The sequence below is a fragment of the Solea solea genome, chromosome 6, assembly GCF_958295425.1.
Source record: "Solea solea chromosome 6, fSolSol10.1, whole genome shotgun sequence".
Lineage (NCBI taxonomy): Eukaryota > Metazoa > Chordata > Actinopteri > Pleuronectiformes > Soleidae > Solea > Solea solea.
Window position 1 is genome coordinate 8,613,717 of NC_081139.1, and position 20,570 is coordinate 8,634,286.

The 20,570-nt window shown below is 40.5% G+C and overlaps 1 long non-coding RNA gene and 3 pseudogenes across 1 annotated transcript; 3 read left to right on the plus strand and 1 right to left on the minus strand.

Moving 5' to 3' along the window:
• The first annotated feature begins 2,103 nt into the window (after positions 1 to 2,103).
• On the plus strand, positions 2,104 to 3,959 carry LOC131461099 (transcription factor HES-1-like; annotated as a pseudogene).
• Positions 3,960 to 6,715: 2,756 nt separating this feature from the next.
• LOC131461055 (transcription factor HES-1-like) lies at positions 6,716 to 7,620 on the plus strand (annotated as a pseudogene).
• A 4,318-nt stretch (positions 7,621 to 11,938) lies between these two features.
• LOC131461109 (transcription factor HES-5-like) lies at positions 11,939 to 12,871 on the plus strand (annotated as a pseudogene).
• A 5,793-nt stretch (positions 12,872 to 18,664) lies between these two features.
• Positions 18,665 to 20,051, minus strand: LOC131460303 (uncharacterized). Its single transcript, XR_009240372.1, has 3 exons — positions 19,093 to 20,051; positions 18,840 to 19,011; positions 18,665 to 18,755 (listed from the first exon to the last, which is right to left on the minus strand). It is a non-coding gene; the product is annotated as an uncharacterized LOC131460303 (long non-coding RNA).
• Positions 20,052 to 20,570: the final 519 nt, after the last annotated feature.

The window sequence follows — 20,570 nt, forward strand, 5'->3', positions numbered from 1 at the left end:
CCTATTAGTTTATGTGTAAATATGTGTGGTGAAGTTTGCTCGCTCTCTTTATCTGCAGGAAGTGACATCATCAACCTGAAGGAGAAACTGTACATTTACCAAACACATCTCTCACTGCAACATCCTCTTGAGATTCCAGCTGTGTGTCTTAATGTAAAGCTTTTTTAATGTGACATTTAAAGAGGTCACACACTGTGTCTAATGTGACCTATAATAGGACACACTTCTATTGTTGTGCAGTGAAAGGACAGAGTGTGGGAAACCAGAGGAAACTCACTCACAGAGTCCTGTGGGACAATAGATCCTGACCTTTGACCTGAGACACTGGCTCTGAAATGAAGAACTGGTTTCAAACCATTTTTTTTATATAAATGGGCAGTGTATTTACGTTTGGTTTGTTTTTTTAGTCAAAATCAGGGATGAATGTACAGACGTCAGAACAGCGAGAACAGAACAAGTGTTTGAGAGATGAAGGAGGTTGGAGCTGAGTGTGAGTGACATCATGTCCAGCAGCAGCAGAATAATCCTCCACAGGGATTTGGCACACTTTATGAAACAGGTGCCTCCTCCAGGAACCCCCCCCCCCCCCCACACACACACACACACACATGTGTGGAGCAGGAACTTCAGTCCAGCTGATGGTCAGCAATGAGACAGTGATTATACCTGGAAGTGTGTTTGACACTGATGTGAGACACCAAGTCACTCTGATAAAACTTGATGACAGGATTTTCTCAGTGTGATGTCAAATTGTACAAAGTGTCAGTGGCAGCCAATGGGATCGTTTCCCTCCAGACGTTCCAGGCTGTGTTTCTATGACGACACACAGCCAGCATCTGCCACACACGTCCCCTTTGTTGTTGACTGACCACAGCTCGGGGAGTCAGTGTGGGAAAGTGAGCTCAGCTTGTTACTCACACACAGACAACAAGGCACGTGTCAAAAGACTCTGCTACATCTGGACAGCAGCAGCAAAACTGTCCTGACTTTATTTGAACTAGAGTGAATGAGCATCACACTGTCACATCTGAAACATTATTGTGTTGTTTTCAATGTTTAATTCTTAAAAGGTGTCATTTCTGGTCCTTTATTTTAGGTTTGGGCTCAGTAGAATTCAAATATAATTTTTTAAGAATATTTATTTTGATCTCATGTTTGACACATTATAACATGAGTGTGTGTGACGGTTTGATTAACGTGTGTCTGATCAAAGTCATTGATCAGCATTATTTGGTTTAAAGCACAGAGTGTGGGAAAGCTCTGGAGAGAAGAAGATGTCAGATCAGTTATCATCCTTGACTCCAGCAGCAGTCGACTTTTCTCCACAGGGATTTGGCACACTTCAGGAAACAGCTGCTTCACCCTCTCACCCTCATGTATGAATCTGAAGTTATGTGTCTGATACAAGGACACGGTTATGATTGACAAGTCAAAATAATGTGATCATCATTGAAAGATGACTAAATAATCTGCCATATAAACTGTCATCATATACATTTAAATGTTTGCAGACAGTCAGAAACAGCCAATGAGGCTCTTTCCCTCCAGATGGTTGGTGACGTCAGGCTCTGTTTTTACTACAACACACGTCCAGGATCAAACACAAAAGCTCCATTCAGAGTCTCTTTGTGCTTCATTGACCACAGAACAGGGAGTGAGTGTGGGAACCTGAGAGCAACTTTCTACTCACACTGACCACAGGACACAAGTCACATCTGGACACTAGCATGGTCACTCTTATAAAGAATGTGTATTTGCCCTACCTTACTACCTTAATAATATAATAAAATAATAAAAACATATCTAAAAACACAAAAATGTTTTATTTACAACTTGAACTACACTTTAACCCAGAATAAAAATGTGATGTGCTGCAGTCAGTTAATTTAAAACGGTGACTCAACAGAAAGATACACAACAATCTATGATTATTTTAACCATCAAGTGTAATTGTCACACGTGTGTGACGTGATGATCAGCGTGTGCTCGGTCAAAGTCACTGATCAGCATCAGATCTTCTCTCTCTACAGGGTCACCACTTTCCCAGATTCTGTGAGTCTCTCTCCATCAGCCCCCAGTCGTCCACCTGTTCCCCTGAGATCTAACTATTGTCCCCGAGGCTTTGACAGCATTTCAGTATGTTACTGCTCCACATGTCCTATTGTCTCCTCCAGCTCTCTGATTGGCCGAGAGTGTGAGAAAGTGCAGTCAGACCAAGACCCACACATTCATATGGAGATGTGGGACTATAAATAGGAGGGATGAAGCCAGCAGAGATCAGATTCTCTACAGAGACCTCTACAGCACACAGATCCAGACATGGCACCTACAATCACTGCAGCTCTGACCAACTCTCAGGAACATCTGACTCTGACTCACAAGGTAAATTGAAGAACATTCAAGAACATTTCATCTTCTGTCATGACAGATTGTCTTTGTTCATGCTCACATTTTACTCCAGAATCAGTCCATTAATGACTTTGCTCTTTTCTCTGCAGCTCAGAAAGCCTCTGGTGGAGAAGTTACGCAGAGAGAGAATCAACAGCAGCATTGAGCAGCTCAAGTCTCTCCTGGGTCCAGAGTTCCTCAAACAGCAGCCAGACACCAAGCTGGAGAAAGCAGACATCCTGGAGATGACAGTCTGTGTCCTGACACAGCTGCAGCAGCACAATCAACAGCAGAGAAGACTGATGATGAAGAACTTCAACAAGCTGCAGTCTTCCTCTGATAAGAACAAGACAGAGGCTGACTTCTCTCCTCTGAGCTCCACTGACCAGACCAGCATCACCAAAGACAAGAGTCCAGTCCACAGCGCCCCCTGGAGGCCGTGGTAGACACCTACAGACTGGAGTTACAACCAGACAAAGTGAGATGACCACAGTGGTCAAAGATTACTGGAAGTGAATTTCGTGAAATTGAAGGACTTGTTCTTCTGTATGAACAGAAGTCAGTATCTGTGTGTTTGACATTTCCTGAGGAAATGACACAAACTATATCTTTCAAGTTCAGAAAGAGAACATCTTGTCATGCATGTTGCATGAATCCAACCTGATTGCAGCAGCAATTATTATTATTATTATTATTATTATACCTCAGTCTACTTCATGTACTGGTATTATATAATGTTATGATAACATTTGTTATCTTAGATCATTTTGATCTTTGACATGGGAAATATTTAAATGTCTTTTTTATGGACATAAAACTGATCTGTTGTAAGATCAAGATCACTTTTTCTAAAAGTGTTGCTTCATATCACAATGTATGTTGTGATGTTTGAATAATTTTATCCAAGTTAATCAGTTCTTTTTTGGACATGGATCATATTGATCTTTGACATGAGAAATATTTAAATGTCCTTTTTATGGACATAAACTGATCTGTTGTAAGATCAAGATCACTTTTTCTAAAAGTGTTGCTTCATATCTTCATGTTTCCTGTGATGTTTGTTACCTCTTGAATAGTTTTGATCATGTTGATCAATTGTTGAGTTATTGTCCTTTTTTAGGACATGTTGTCATTGTTTACTGCAGATCATTTGATGTGATTATTGAAACCTGATCTGTTGCAGATCAATATGTTTGAACTTTTATTGTAAAAGTTTCACTTTACTGTCACAGTTTTATTGTGACAATATGACTTTATTATTTTCAGGATCAGCTGAAGTTTCTGATCACTGAGAATAATGTTGTCTTACGTAAAGTGCTTTGAGTATTTTTGCTTTTATTTATGAAGAGCAAACCTTTAATCCATTTGTAAAAAAGTGAAAGTACAGTGAGAACTGTGTCCTCAGATACTTTTACCTGTTTATCTTTTATAAAGACTCTTGTTCCTTGACTCTCTCAGAGTACAGTGTGTCTTGTAGAAACCTACAAGTTGTTGTTGTGATGCATCATCACCTGGAGTTGAACTGTTTACACTTGTTGTTTATTGAATAAACAAACACTGTCTGATGAAAATATGGTTTACTTGCTCTTTGTTTACATTTCTCCTCTATATGATGATGAAGATAAGAAACTATAAACATCTGCTTTAAATGTCTTTCACTTCAATGATAATGTTCTATAATCTGAAGGTCAGTGACTGAATCATAATCTGACAGTTTACTGAAACTTTAAACAATGAGAAATTCAGTATTTAGAAATAAATCTAAAGTAACTATGGGACCTTGACATTATTTAAATATATGGAGATTTTAACCTAACATGTTGGGATTATGTAAATTAATTACATTGAAAATCATACATTATTCATCAATTATCTGTCAAGCAGAATCAATATTTGCTGATTAATGAAATAATTTTCATCAGAATTTAAATTTACCTATGCTAACTTCCTAAGAGAACATTACTTTACTCTTATTACTGATATATTTATAATTAAAATAATATATAAATACCATATTAATGATCAAAAGTCTATCTATCACCATTCCAGTAGTTAAAAAAGAATCCTATTAGTTTATGTGTAAATGTGTTTGGTGAAGTTTGCTCACTCTCTTTATCTGCAGGAAGTGACATCATCAACCTGAAGGTGAAACTGTACATTTAACAAACACATCTCTCACTGCAACATCCTCTTGAGATTCCAGCTGTGTGTCTTAATGTAAAGCTTTTTAATGTGACCTTTAAAGAGGTCACACACTGTGTCTAATGTGACCTATAATAGGACACACTTCTATTGTTGTGCAGTGAAAGGACAGAGTGTGGGAAACCAGAGGAAACTCACTCACAGAGTCCTGTGGGACAATAGATCCTGACCTTTGACCTGAGACACTGGCTCTGAAATGAAGAACTGGTTTCAAACCATTTTTTTTTATATATATATAAATGGGCAGTGTATTTACATTTGTTTTGTTTTTTTAGTCAAAAATCAGGGATGAATGTACAGACGTCAGAACAGCGAGAACAGAACAAGTGTTTGAGAGATGAAGGAGGTTGGAGCTGAGTGTGAGTGACATCATGTCCAGCAGCAGCAGAATAATCCTCCACAGGGATTTGGCACACTTTATGAAACAGGTGCCTCCTCCAGGAACCCCCCCCCCCCCCACACACACACACACGTGTGGAGCAGGAACTTCAGTCCAGCTGATGGTCAGCAATGAGACAGTGATTATACCTGGAAGTGTGTTTGACACTGATGTGAAACACCAAGTCACTCTGATGAAACTTGATGACAGGATTTTCTCAGTGTGATGTCAAATTGTACAAAGTGTCAGTGGCAGCCAATGGGATCATTTCCCTCCAGACGTTCCAGGCTGTGTTTCTATGACGACACACAGCCAGCATCTGCCACACACGTCCCCTTTGTTGTTGACTGACCACAGCTCGGGGAGTCAGTGTGGGAAAGTGAGCTCAGCTTGTTACTCACACACAGACAACAAGGCACGTGTCAAAAGACTCTGCTACATCTGGACAGCAGCAGCAAAACTGTCCTGACTTTATTTGAACTAGAGTGAATGAGCATCACACTGTCACATCTGAAACATTATTGTGTTGTTTTCAATGTTTAATTCTTAAAGGGTGTCATTTCTGGTCCTTTATTTTAGGTTTGGGCTCAGTAGAATTCAAATATAATTTTTTAAGAATATTTATTTTGATCTCATGTTTGACACATTATAACATGAGTGTGTGTGTGATGGTTTGATTAACATGTGTCTGATCAAAGTCATTGATCAGCATTATTTGGTTTAAAGCACAGAGTGTGGGAAAGCTCTGGAGAGAAGAAGATGTCAGATCAGTTATCATCCTTGACTCCAGCAGCAGTCGACTTTTCTCCACAGGGATTTGGCACACTTCAGGAAACAGCTGCTTCACCCTCTCACCCTCATGTATGAACCTGAAGTTATGTGTCTGATACAAGGACACGGTTATGATTGACAAGTCAAAATAATGTGATCATCAGTGAAAGATGACTAAATAATCTGCCATATAAACTGTCATCATATACATTTAATTGTTTGCAGACAGTCAGAAACAGCCAATGAGGCTCTTTCCCTCCAGATGGTTGGTGACGTCAGGCTCTGTTTTTACTACAACACACGTCCAGGATCAAACACAAAAGCTCCATTCAGAGTCTCTTTGTGCTTCATTGACCACAGAACAGGGAGTGAGTGTGGGAACCTGAGAGCAACTTTCTACTCACACTGACCACAGGACACAAGTCACATCTGGACACTAGCATGGTCACTGTTATAAAGAATGTTTATTTGCCCTACCTTACTACCTTAAGAATATAATAAAATAATAAAAACATATGTAAAAACACAAAAATGTCTTATTTACAACTTGAACTACACTTTAACCCAGAATAAAAATGTGATGTGCTGCAGTCAGTAAATGTAAAACTGTGACTCAACAGAAAGATACACAACAATCTATGATTATTTTAACCATCAAGTGTAATTGTCACACGTGTGTGACGTGATGATCAGCGTGTGCTCGGTCAAAGTCACTGATCAGCATCAGATCTTCTCTCTCTACAGGGTCACCACTTTCCCAGATTCTGTGAGTCTCTCTCCATCAGCCCCCAGTCGTCCACCTGTTCCCCTGAGATCTAACTATTGTCCCTGAGGCTTTGACAGCATTTCAGTATGTTACTGCTCCACATGTCCTATTGTCTCCTCCAGCTCTCTGATTGGCCAAGAGTGTGAGAAAGTGCAGTCAGAACAAGACCCACACATTCATATGGAGATGTGGGACTATAAATAGGAGGGATGAAGCCAGCAGAGATCAGATTCTCTACAGAGACCTCTACAGCACACAGATCCAGACATGGCACCTACAATCACTGCAGCTCTGACCAACTCTCAGGAACATCTGACTCTGACTCACAAGGTAAATTGAAGAACATTCAAGAACATTTCATCTTCTGTCATGACAGATTGTCTTTGTTCATGCTCACACTTTACTCCAGAATCAGTCCATTAATGACTTTGCTCTTTTCTCTGCAGCTCAGAAAGCCTCTGGTGGAGAAGTTACGCAGAGAGAGAATCAACAGCAGCATTGAGCAGCTCAAGTCTCTCCTGGGTCCAGAGTTCCTCAAACAGCAGCCAGACACCAAGCTGGAGAAAGCAGACATCCTGGAGATGACAGTCTGTGTCCTGACACAGCTGCAGCAGCACAATCAACAGCAGAGAAGACTGACGATGAAGAACTTCAACAAGCTGCAGTCTTCCTCTGATAAGAACCTCACAGAGGCTGACTTCTCTCCTCTGAGCTCCACGGAGCAGACCAGCATCACCAAAGACAAGAGTCCAGTCCACAGCGCCCCCTGGAGGCCCTGGTAGACACCTACAGACTGGAGTTACAACCAGACAAAGTGAGACGACCACATTGGTCAAAGATTACTGGAAGTGAATTCAGTGAAATTGAAGGACTTGTTCTTCTGTATGAACAGAAGTCTGTATCTGTGTGTTTGACATTTCCTGAGGAAATGACACAAACTATATCTTTCAAGTTCAGAAAGAGAACATCTTGTCATGCATGTTGCATGAATCCAACCTGATTGCAGCAGCAATTGTTATTATTATACCTCAGTCTACTTCATGTACTGGTATTATATAATGTTATTATAACATTTGTTATCTTAGATCATTTTGATCTTTGACATGGGAAATATTTAAATGGACATAAAACTGATCTGTTATAAGATTAAAATTAATTTTCCCTCATAGTTTTGCTTCATATCACAATTCATGTTGTGATGTTTGAATAATTTTATCCAAGTTAATCAGTTCTTTTTTGGACATGGATCATATTGATCTTTGACATGGGAAATATTTAAATGTCCTTTTTATGGACATAAAACTGATCTGTTGTAAGATTAAAATTAATTTTCCCTAATAGTTTTACTTCATATCACAATTTATCTTTTGATGTGTGAATAATTCTGTCCATGTTAATCAACTGTTAATTATTTGTCCTTTTTTGGACATGGATCATATTGATTATTGACATGAGAACATTTAAATGTCTTTTTTATGGACATAAAACCGATCTGTTGTAAGATTATAATTAATGTTTCCTCAGTGTTGCTTCATATCACAATGTATGTTGTGATGTTTGAATAATTTTATCCATGTTAATCAGTTCTTTTTTGGACATGGATCATATTGATCTTTGACATGGTAAATATTTAAATGTCCTTTTTATGGACATAAAACTGATCTGTTGTAAGATCAAGATCACTTTTTCTTCATATGTTAACTGTGTTATCTGTGATGTTTGTTATCTCTTGAATAGTTTTGATCATGTTGATCAATTGTTGAGTTATTGTTCTTTTTTGGGACATGTCATTGTTTACTGCAGATCATTTGATTATTGAAACCTGATCTGTTGCAGATCAATATGTTTGAACTTTTATTGTAAAAGTTTCACATTGATGTCACAGTTTTATTGTGACAATATGACAAGTGTGTTTTTCACTTGTTTTGTATTGTGTCCTTCACTTTTGTTACAAAGTGAATGTTTCTTTGAAATGTCAGACTAATCTTGTGATTATCTCAACTCGATCTGTTCTTGGGTCAGTGTTTTTACAAATGAATGTTCATTGACGAATCTCATACTGTTTATGTCTTTTGTAAAGACGAATGTTCCTCCGTTCACGTTGAGTGCAGTGTGTCTTGGAGAATCTGTATTTTTACCAAGTTATTGTTGTGATGTATCATCACATCCATTTGCCATAATTCTTTCTAAATAAATCAAATATAATCCAATACTTGCATATTGCATTCCTGTGCGACTTCTTAAATGGATATTACAATGATGACTGTTCATTTTATTCAGTCCAATTTCTCATTCTGTTTTCATGAAAAAGTCTTAAATCATCGATCAAAACATTAACTTAATCTCATCATCCATCACAAACTGTTCTACAATATATGCATGTCTACTTTCACTCAGATCATTTTTTCAGTGTAGATTGATCAGATTTGATAATTATCAACTGCATGTCCCTTGTGTTAAGTGCAGGGAGTCATCATAAGTTACATAAGTTAACCAAACCACACAGAGACATTTTTCATTTACATTTCTGTTTTTTGGGGGGAAACACTTTTCTTTCACTTTGGACAGAGTGTGAGAAACTAAAAGCAAACTCACTCACAGAGCCTTCAGTGGGATAAAACATCTAAAGACCTCTGTGTGAAGGAATGTGAAGGTATTAAACCTAAAAGACCTGCCCGTTATTTAAATTCATGCCCATTAACTTCACTTCTTAACAGTTCTCAAAATATTGCAAGTTGATTAGGTGAAAAAAAATAATGAATGACAATATTTGGCCAATTCAATTTGTCTTTTAATTATTCTGTCAAATTCATAGGGACGAGCCACATAATTTCAATAAATCAAATCGGGGGGCTGTTTATTGTAGATGTCAAACAGATCAATGAGAAGAGTCTGCATCATATTCAATTGATTTGTTAATCTCAGTTTTACTGCAAATACCTGGTTCTTCAACCCATTTCAGTGGGGAAATGTTAACATTAACATTCCTCACTGTCCCGTTAACTTTGTGGATACTGCTGGAATTTCTAAATTTCCTTTGGGGATGAATAAAGTATCTATCTATCTATCTATCTATCTATCTATCTTGAAAAGATGCGACCTTTATTCAAATTAGTGTTGCTTCTCTAAAAGTGCAGTCATTGTAAATGAAAACTCCGACTTCTGCTCGTGTCATAAACAATCCCACTTTAACGTGAGCAGTTGTGTTACAGAATGTGAGAAAGCCCTGCAGAAGTATGTCTCAGTTCAGCCTGATTAGCCGCCTTAACCACACCAGCAGTCGCCTATTGTCCAGAGGGATTTGGCACACTTCAGGAAGCAGCTGTCTCACACACCCCCTCTGATTACCCCTCAAACCCACCCTCATAAAACCCAGCTAAAATCCTGATCAGTGCAAAAGCTTCACTTTAATTAAATCTTTGAATCCACAACAGCTACAGGTGAAGCAGTTGCAACACGGCCGCTCATATTGTCTTCATAGATTTGAAGTCACAACAAAAACAAAACACAAAAAGTACAGAACGTCGGTGGCAAACTCATGAGGTTCTTTCCCTCCAGATGGTCGGTGACGTCAGACTGTGTCTCTGCCCCGCAGCACATGTCCAGCATCCGCCACAAAAGCTCCTTTCACCGTCCTTTTGTGGTGGACTGACCACACCATTCATTACACAGTGTGGGAAAGTGAGGGAAACTTTATACTCACACGGATCAAACAAAACCAACCAAACACCTGCTACTGCTGGTCACCAGCACGAGTCTATACTCACATGATCAAATACAAACATTGATATGATAGTTTATGTTGTTTGAGTCTGCCTTAGTCGCAGAGGTGATTAAAAAAAGGTTTTAAATTTCAAATTCACAAAAAAGCACATATGCATACACGTTGACTGTTCATACAGAAGACTGATTACTATACTGTGGTTATGATAATAAACTTTATTTAACCATTAAAGTCTCACTGATGTTAACTCCTTTATTTAAATGAATGTCCTGGCCATTTATTTAATTTTGAAACATGTACATAAAATATAAATGACACAAAAGGTTAAATTAATCATTCATCTAAATGATGCATGTTCAAAAGGGAGTGGGAGGAAGCAGAAACATATCAGGTCATTATTTAGAAATATTAACATTATCACTATCACCATATACACAATAATCCTGATCATCATTTATAACATCGGTAATGCAGCACAATTACATACGGCCTATGTTGGTGTGTTTGGGGACCCACTTTTAAATCATGTTGGGACATGTTCTTCCTGTGTGTGAACGTGTGAGGGCGTGTCAGTGCTGTTGCTGCAGGCGTGTCAAATCTCTAATCACCTGAACTGTTCCACACCTGTTCTCCATTAATCTAATCAGCACAAGTATTGAAACTCCTTCTCTGCCAGGTCGTTTAGTCAGTCAATGGAACAGTAAGGTTTTCACCTATCCTGATAAGATGTGTATGCGGTTAATTGGAAGCTTTGTTTGCTCCAGTTTTAATAATTGTCTTCTTGTGTCCTGGACTATGTGTCTCCCCCGTTCTTCAGCTTCAAGTGAGTCAGGACACGTCTACTGCCTCGACTGCTTCTCCAGCCTTGTGTGAACATTTCACTTGCTGCGGTCCTTTTACCCTCGAGACACCCAACCATCTCTCCTGAACCCCAGAACTTGCAATTTGTGTTATTAAAAACACCCTTTGAGGGTTTAAATCTGATTCTGAATCTGTGTCTGCTTTTGGGAGAACAAATGTTAAAAAATATGAAGTTTCTGACTATTTTTATGTCAATACCTGTGACATCTATTATTGCAGGTAAACAGCGATAGGATCACATCTTAATTTTGTGCATAAGTTATATATATATATATATATATATATATATATATATATATGTGTGTGTGTGTATATATGTATGTATACATATATATGTATATATAGTATGTATACATACATATATACACATATATACATACATACATACATATATACATATATATATATGTGTATATATATAAATATCTCTTATTTAGAAGGCTAGAAAACATTTAGCAAATGTATTTGGCAACTCCTCAAAAACCCATCTGTGAGTCCTGACCCATGCAGTCTCTGGAAATGACTGTGGTCTCCCATATTTGATGTTTGAGAACATGTCCAGACAAAGTCACTGTTCAACATCAGGCAGCAGATCTTCTCTTGTCTACAGGGTCACCACTTTCCCAGATTCACACAGCATTCCGTGAGTCTCTCTCCGTCACTGCCCATTCCTCCACCTATTCCCCTGAGATCTAACTATTGTCACCTATTATGACAACTGAGCATGTGGCCACTCTGCAGTCCCTTTTCTTCTCTTAGGCTCTTTGAATGGCCGAGAGTGTGAGAAAGTGCAGTCAGACCAAGACCCACACATTCATATGGAGATGTGGGACTATAAATAGGAGGGATGAAGCCAGCAGAGATCAGATTCTCTACAGAGACCTCTACAGCACACAGATCCAGACATGGCACCTACAATCACTGCAGCTCTGACCAACTCTCAGGAACATCTGACTCTGACTCACAAGGTAAATTGAAGAACATTCAAGAACATTTCATCTTCTGTCATGACAGATTGTCTTTGTTCATGCTCACACTTTACTCCAGAATCAGTCCATTAATGACTTTGCTCTTTTCTCTGCAGCTCAGAAAGCCTCTGGTGGAGAAGTTACGCAGAGAGAGAATCAACAGCAGCATTGAGCAGCTCAAGTCTCTCCTGGGTCCAGAGTTCCTCAAACAGCAGCCAGACTCCAAGCTGGAGAAAGCAGACATCCTGGAGATGACAGTTTGTGTCCTGACACAGCTGCAGCAACAGAATCGAGCTGTTGACTCAGCTGCTGTTAATAAGGGCTACTCCAGATGTGTCCAGGAGGTGGCACACTTCCTGTCTAGTGAGGATGCGAAGACACAAACCAAGAGAAGACTGATGATGAAGAACTTCAACAAGCTGCAGTCTTCCTCTGATAAGAACCTGACAGAGGCTGACTTCTCTCCTCTGAGCTTCACGGACCAGACCAGCATCACCAAAGACAAGAGTCCAGTCCAAAGCGCCCCCTGGAGGCCGTGGTAGACACCTACAGACTGGAGTTACAACCAGACAAAGTGAGACGACCACAGAGGTCAAAGATTACTGGAAGTGAATTCAGTGAAATTGAAGGACTTGTTCTTCTGTATGAACAGAAGTCTGTATCTGTGTGTTTGACATTTCCTGAGGAAATGACACAAACTATATCTTTCAAGTTCAGAAAGAGAACATCTTGTCATGCATGTTGCATGAATCCAATCTGATTGCAGCAGCAATTGTTATTATTATTATTATACCTCAGTCTACTTCAAATACTGGTATTATATAATGTTATGATAACATTTGTTATCTGAGATCATTTTGATCTTTGACATGGTAAATATTTAAATGTCCTTTTTTATGGACATAAAACTGATCTGTTGTAAGATCAAGATCACTTTTTCTAAAAGTTTTTCTTCATATGTTAACTGTGATGTTTGTTACCTCTTGAATGGTTTTGATCATGTTGATCAATTGTTGAGTTATTGTCCTTTTTTGGGACATGTTGTCATTGTTTACTGCAGCTCATTTGATGTGATCATTGAAAGTTTAAATGTCACTGTCACAATTGTATGGTGACAATACGACAAGTGTTTTTTACTTGTTTTGTACTGTGTCCTTCACTTTTGTTACAAAGTGAATGTTGACTAATCTTTGATCTGTGATTATCTCAGCTCGATCTATTCTTGGGTCAGTGTTTTTACAAATGAAGGTTCATTGATGAATCTCATACTGTTGTCTTTTGTAAAAACAAATGTTCCTACGTTGAGTGCAGTGTGCCTTGGAGAATCTGTATTTTTACCAAGTTATTGTTGTGATGTATCATCACATCCATTTTCCACCATTCTTTCTAAATAAATCAAATATAATCCAATACTTGCATATTGCATTCCTGTGTGACTTCTTAAATGGATATTACAATGATGACAGTTCATTTTATTCAGCCCAATTTCTCATTCTGTTGTGATAAAAAAAGCCTTAAATCATCAGTTTTATAGACAGGAGCATGATTCTGTCAGTGTGGCAGTTTACATCCTGCACATTAACTTAATCTCATCATCCATCACAAACTGTTCTACAATATATGCATGTCTACTTTCACTCAGATCATTTCTTCAGTGTAGATTGATCAGATTTGATAATTATCAACTGCATGTCCCTTGTGTTAAGTGCAGGGAGTCATCATAAGTTACCAAACCACATGGAGACATTTTTCAGTTTGGCTTTACATTTGTTTTATCGGGGGGAAACACCTTTCTTTCACTTTGGACAGAGTGTGAGAAACTAAAAGCAAACTCACTCACAGAGCCTTCAGTGGGATAACACATCTAAAGACCTCTGTGTGAAGGAATGTGAAGGTATTAAACCTAAAAGACCTGCCCGTTATTTAAATCTATGCTCATTAACTTCAGTTCTCAACAGTTCTCAAAATATTGCACGCTGATTAGGTGAAAAAAAAAAAAAACTGACAATATTTGGCCAATTCAATTTGTTTTTTAATGATTCTGACAAATCCATAGTGATGAGCCACATGAATTTGATAAATCAAATCTGGGGGTTGTTTATTGTAGATGTCAAACAAATCAATGTGAAGAGTCTGCATCATATTCAATTGATTTGTTAATCTCAGTTTATATTTAAGTTACCTGGTTCTTTTACTCAATTCAGTGGGGAAAACGATAACATTCCTCACTGTCCCGTTAACTTTGTGGATACTGCTGGAATTTCTAAACTTCCTTTGGGGAATAAATAAAGTATCTATCTATCTATCTATCTATCTATTAAAACCAATTCATTTTGTGGACAAACAAGACATTTGAGGACATAATTTCCAGGTTTGAGAAACAATGATCAACATGTCAGTCATCTCTTCTCTTTTCATGATGCACTGGATGCTGAGACTGGAAGAATCGTCTCCTCGCCCCTCTCTCCATCTTGGGCCTCAGCTGTTTGCAGCTTGGAACTAGCCACTGACTTATTTGTCTACTGCTTGTTGTCTCAAGTCTGATCTTTACTTTGGGAAACATCTTGTACATCTGTGCCTCACACTCTGGTATTTTATTTAACTGCTGAATATTATCCTGCACTAATGTGTGGAGCGTTAGCTGGCTGTGATTCATCACATCATCTACCTGAGGCTGAGACAGTCAGAAATATTAGCATTGCATGTGTGGCTACTCATATTGCTGTTGATGTTGACGGTACTGCAACACTGTTCAAATAACTATTTAAATAGCAAAACAACTCTACAAAGTGCTTTCCATAGTAGAAAAATAAAACCTCCAAGCATAAAATGGTAAAGACAGAATTAAAAGATAAAATGAAAAGCCACATGAAATAAAATAGTAAAAATACATCTGTAGTTAAAAGAAGGCGTTTTAAAGCAAAGTAGTCTTTAGTAGTTTTCAGTGGCATATTTATACATTAGCCATATTTAGTGTTAGTGGCTAGAAGTAAGGAAGTTGTGAGATGGGGCAAGTAGCAGCATCACCATCCACTATAGCATTCCCTGCTTTAGAGTCCAATTTATTATATTCCCTTTAAAACCTTGTACAAATCCATATAAACTCAAACATAGGGTTTGAGTTTTCTGGTTAAAATCAACTGAACACTTGGAGCAGTGTTAAAAGGTGCCAAGTCTACAGTAACAGATCAGTGCAATTTGTTTTAAAAGAATTCCACATATTTAAGTTCAAAGCACTAACTTGTCAAAATAACACTCATCACAGAATCACTGAAAAAAAATACAAGTCACCGCTAAAGTTAAGAACGAAAGTTTTACTTGATATAAAGAAGGCAATAAATACAAGTTTTCAATGTCTAACATTACAGGCTGAAAGTAGCAGTGTCTGTATTTTAGTGTGGTGATGCATCTGTTTTCATTTTTTTTGCATGTGAAGTTTGTCAGTACAAACAAGCAAGACATCCAAGCAAGATGGCGGCGCAGACGCATGCAGCGGCTTTGCTCTCTCCGTGGTGGTTCGTGTTTGTCTTGTTCGTCTTCCCTTCCGTGTCTTTTGTGACAGCGAACACTTTGATTTACGACCGGTTTGACCTTATACGGATTGGGACATTCTACGGTGAGCTAGACGCTGCTAAATCTCATCGTTTTGATCTCCCGCACGAGATCACTCTACCAGCGGGGAACCCGTGGATTACCTTACCGGGGCGGAGACGCAGGAGACGGCGCAGGGAACGGCGCCAGAAGCGAGGCAGCAGGGGGGGCATTAAGGTCCGACTTCGGAGAGCCCCACACAGACCAGGGCTCCCAAGCCTCTTCCTGACCAACGCCAGATCGCTCGGCAACAAGTTGGACGAGTTGGCGCTGACCATCGACGCTCGGAGAACAACTACAGACTGTTCGCTGGTGGTGATCACAGAGACCTGGCTACATGCGGGGATCCCAGACGAGGCCATTATTCTGGCAGGACGCACAGCGCACCGGGCTGACAGGAACCGTAACTCCGGTAAAAGCAGGGGTGGAGGAGTCTGCATCTACTCTAACAACAGATGGTGCACAAACGCCACAGTGACTGAAAGACACTGCTCACCAGATCTGGAGTTTGTTACCCTGAGATGCCGACCATTTTACTTGCCACGTGAGTTTACTGTTGTTTTTGTTTTGGCAGTCTATATTCCACCAAGCGCAAATGCCAGCGCAGCTTTGAGCATTCTGCTAAAAACTATTGGAGATCTTCAGTCTGTACACCCGGATGGGATTTTTATTGCGGCAGGAGACTTTAATCATGTAAACATGCGGTCCGTCCTCCCCAATTTCCATCAGCACGTTACATGTCCAACTAGGGAGGGCAAAACACTGGACCATGTGTACAGCAATGTTAAAGGAGCATATAAAGTCTCTGCCCTGCCCCACCTCGGCCAGTCTGACCACCTCTCTCTCCTGCTTACCCCGGCTTACAGACCTGTCATCAAAACATCTGTGCCTACAGTGAGAACCATAAAGTCCTGGCCTACTGATGCCATCTTACAACTGCAGGACTGCTTTGAGCTCACTGACTGGACACTGTTCTCACAGCAGGATCTTGAAGGCTATACATCCACTGTACTGCATTATATATCATTCTGTATTGATAATGTTACTGTTGAGAAGCAGACCAGGCATTATCAAAACAACAAAGTGTGGATGAACAGAGATGTCAAGCTGCTGCTGAGGGATCGAGATACTGCCTTCCGCTCTGGCAACAGGGAGCTATACAATGTTGCCAGATCCAACCTAAAGAAGGGAATCAAAGAGGCAAAAGCAGCATACAGGAGGAAGATCGAGGAACACTTCAACGAGGGGGACCCCCGGCGTGTCTGGCAGGGCATTCAACAAATAACAAACTACAGGGGAACAAGGGATCATGACATCAGCACCAGCAGCAACCTGGCTGAGGAGCTCAACCACTTCTTCACACGCTATGAGGTGAGCGGGAATGAGACTGACCCCACACCACCCCCATGCACAAACACCCCAACACTCTCTGTTAGCACAGAGGAGGTAAGGCAGGTGTTCTGCAGGGTAAATCCCAGGAAAGCAGCTGGCCCGGACAGGATTCCAGGGAGAGTACTGAGAGACTGCGCTTACCAGCTGGCAGACGCTCTTACCCCCATCTTTAACCTCTCCCTTTCCACCTGCACTGTCCCAAAATGCCTGAAATCTGCCACCATAGTCCCGGTCCCCAAGAAAACAGTTATGAGCAGCCTAAATGACTACAGACCTGTGGCGCTCACTTCCACTGTGATGAAGTGTTTTGAAAGACTGTTGCTAAAAAACATCAAAGCCTCTCTCCCCCCCAGCCTTGACCGGCACCAGTTTGCGTACAGGGCTAACAGATCCACCGCAGATGCCATCAACACAGCCCTCCACAACATACTGACACACCTTGAACACCCTGGCACCTACGCAAGACTGCTGTTTCTGGACTTCAGCTCTGCATTCAACTGCATCATCCCCAGCCAGCTGGTGTCCAAGTTACTCAGCCTGGGCATCAACCAGAACATCTGCAGCTGGATCAGAGACTTTCTGACAGACCGCCCTCAGTCAGTGCGGATGGGCCCTCACCACTCATCAGTCCTCACACTCAGCACAGGGGCCCCCCAGGGCTGTGTGCTGAGTCCGCTACTGTACATACTGTACACCTACGACTGTACACCGTCACACAACAACAACATCTTTGTCAAATTTGCTGACGACACTACAGTAGTGGGGCTCATCCACAACAACGATGAGTCTGCTTACAGAGACGACATCCATAAACTCATCACCTGGTGCTCCACAAACAACCTGGCCCTCAACTCCTCCAAAACCAAGGAAATGTTGATTGACTTCCGCAGGAAAAGAACAGACCCTGCCCCTGTCCACATCAGAGGAGATGTAGTGGAGAGGGTCAGTGACTTCAAGTTCCTCGGAACACACATCTCCTGTGACCTCACCTGGTCCACTAACATCTCTGCCCTGGCGAAGAAAGGTCAACAGCGCCTGTACTTTCTAAGAACAATGAGGAAAGCCAATCTGCCTCAGAAACTGCTCCAGACATTTTACACCTGTGCCATACAAAGCATCATCACATACAACATCATAGTGTGGTTCAACAGTTGTACTGCGGCTGACAGAAAAGCCCTGGACAGAGTCAGGAAGTCAGCCCAGAAAATAACACACACACAACTGCCGTCACTTTTTGACATACACCACACCAGATGCCAACAACGAGCACAAAACATAATCAAGGACAGTTTCCACCCAGGCCACTCCTTGTTCTCACTGCTGCCCTCCGGGAGGCGCTACAGATCATCACGGTCCCACACATCCAGGCTGACCAACAGCTTCTACCCCAGCGCCATCAGGCAACTGAACTCTTGCACATAGTTGTCTGCCCACACTGACTGACACTGAAAACACTGACTGCACTTTAAAAATTGACTGTGCACTTTAGGAAGCTGTGCAATATTGAATTTTACTGTCTTATTGTTGTTGATTGTGTGTATGTCTTTTTAAACCACATGGAGGTTTGCATTTTAAATTTCGTTTGTACCTTGGTATAAATGACAATAAAAGGATTCAATTCAATCACATGTAAAATCTCGGTGACCATGTCCTGTTGGGCAGAGTGACGTAGTAGCCATTGAGGCATGTGTACAGTTTGGCAAAGTCCAACATCTAACAAAAAAAAATAAAGTCAGCACACTTTAGTATTAAGTAAATATGGATTAAACATATTGAGTACCATCTGAAAGAACGTACCTGAAGACATCCCGTGGAAAAGGTTGGTTCATCTTGGGCCAAGTCCTCGTCGTAGAAGGGTCGGTTCATCTTGGGCTAGGTCATCACCGTAGCCATCCAGGACGAGACTTCTCCAGGTCGTGGTGTCCAACATGGAGTCCTCTGATCCAGGAATGTGCTGCAGCCTTCATCTCTTCAAAACAAGGAAGAATTTGATAAGTCACAAGAAGAAGAAAAAAGAAGTCAACAAATGACAAATCTTCAGGTAGCTCACCTGGTCAAGTGTGACAGGTCCTCACATCCAGTCAGAGCTCACCGATGGATGCCCTCCCTAACCTATACCTGCCTTTCCTGTCCTACACTGACAGTTACAAGCAGTCTCTGCCCACCATTTGGGATGATGCTAACCCCAATGTCTTGGTTGGCTGCATGAAAAACTGTAAATCTCCCAGTTGCCCAGACAAACGTTCCTTCTGATTCTGTAGCCTCGCCACAAAAAGGTCCTCTGCTGAAACCCTCATTTTGCTAAGCATTAAATCAATTCCACTTTCCTGTCCTCAGATCTCATTTTCTCTCCCTGCAGCCTTTCAACAGCCATTGCTGTTGTAACATCTGCAAGAGGCAGCAGTTTCACAATTCAGAGCTTCTCGTGTGTTTAGCAAGACGTGGCACCAGAGTATTGACAAAGCAGACACCTGAAAATGCTTGACCCTAATTTAAACAAATGCTTCACCATCTACAAGTCATGTGACTTAAACTACAAACCTGTCCATTCCAATCCTTTGTTTCGGGGGAAGATAAATGCATATCATGCCAGGCTGAGTCACAAAATCAGATGGATCCTTATCTGATTTTGGAAACTGCACAGCCATGGTATACCACTCAGTCAGGATCCGTGGCCAGATTTCCTCACACACAGAGAAGAAGGGGAAGGACGAAATGCCTTACCATGTTACGAGTCGACTCAATTTACCTTGTTCTCGGTTGTGTGAAGAAGACCCAGCTCATAAAATCTTGACTGATTTAAAAATTGAGCAATTAAATAACTCATCGATGCTGTTGGGTCATGCAGAGAGCTTGCGATCTTTTGCATGGTTTCCCAAACATGTAGAGGTCAGGTTACTGACCCCAACAATGTCAAATTCAATGATTTTTTTCTGTCCTAAACTGATGAACCATTTGGGTAAATTAGATCAAGCATTTAAAAGGTGTTTACATTGTTAGTAGTCTAATAACACTTCTTACCCAACACATGAAGACGCAGTGAATCAGGATACAGCTACCTTTAGGAGATGCAACAGCAGCAGTGGGTGGTGGAAGGCTGCAGGGAGAAAAAAATTGATATGGAGACAAGTTGGAGGAATCATTTAATGCATAGCTCAACAAGAGTTAAAGCAGAGAGAAATTTTAGGGCAAGCCTACAAAAATCAGAGGAGGAACTTTGCCAACACATCTAAGAGAAAGCAGTTTCTCATGCAACCAACCAAGACATTGGGATTAAGCATCTTCCTAATGACTCTACAAACTGCCTAAATTGTGAAATTTGAAAGAAAGTCATGATTAATAACCGTCTACAGACACTTGTTCACTGAAATAGCTAGTGTATGGTGAGGTGTTAACCCTATGCTCTATCAAAAATCCCACTTTGGGCAAGCCATAAAGTCCTATCATTTCAACCAGCTGACAGCTTTGCAAATAAGAGGCAAAAGACCACTTGTGTTTACACGTTTACATGTTTACATGATCACTGTT